An 846-nucleotide genomic window follows, 5' to 3' on the forward strand; every position below is an offset into this window, starting at 1 on the left:
CCACCCGCACCTACCCCCCCCCTCCCCCAGAAAACCTTCTCGCTAACACAGCCCCATCGGGGCAGCCACTGGGCTGTTTAAGTGGCAGTATCCCTGCAGAGCCTCTGCACAGGGGTGAACACCACAAAGATTAACCAGGGGTGGTATTGGTCTGAAATAAAATACGTTCTTAATTAGCATGATGGTAGAAATCCATTACTGGGACATGAAGAGTACTTAATCTTACAAATCCAGATAATTATGTTCCCAGTGACCTGACCAAGTTTGATCAGTAGCACTAGTAGGGTTTAAAAACCAGGAAATCAATTCAGAGTTTAGATACATGATTTTTTTTTCTGACTTATACTGTGCTTATTAAACAGAAAACAAAGCTATTTTAATGGGATTCCTTTAGAAGCTATTTCCTTACAGAAGCTTTTTTTTTTTTTTAATTCGTAGATGAGAACCTGACACATTTTGTTATAGTCTGTAACCTCAAATGCATATTGCACTCTGTAGGAAACTCTCACTAACTGTAAGAACTATCACATGGCAAAATACAGAGCCTTGGCAGTAATATTTTGAGGCAAACGGGTAAACTTCTTGTTAGATCCCATACATATACAGTGTCTTTGTAGCACGTACAGCTGGAGACTGGAACATCTCAAACTGCCAGAGATACTGCATTAGTGTAAAGCTTTGATTCCCTTATATTTAGAATTGCCTTACCTTGGCTCACTCAAACAATCCCTTCATTTAAGAACTTCTGACCTCCAAAGGCTATCTGGACAGGAGCCTGTTTTGTAGTAGAGCATGTTGAACCTTGAAAACTTCCATTTTATTGGAAACCTCTGGATTCTGAAAGAA

This window comes from Pygoscelis adeliae, unplaced genomic scaffold, assembly GCF_000699105.1.
Source record: "Pygoscelis adeliae isolate BGI_AS28 unplaced genomic scaffold, ASM69910v1 Scaffold4, whole genome shotgun sequence".
NCBI classification, from domain to species: Eukaryota; Metazoa; Chordata; class Aves; order Sphenisciformes; family Spheniscidae; genus Pygoscelis; species Pygoscelis adeliae.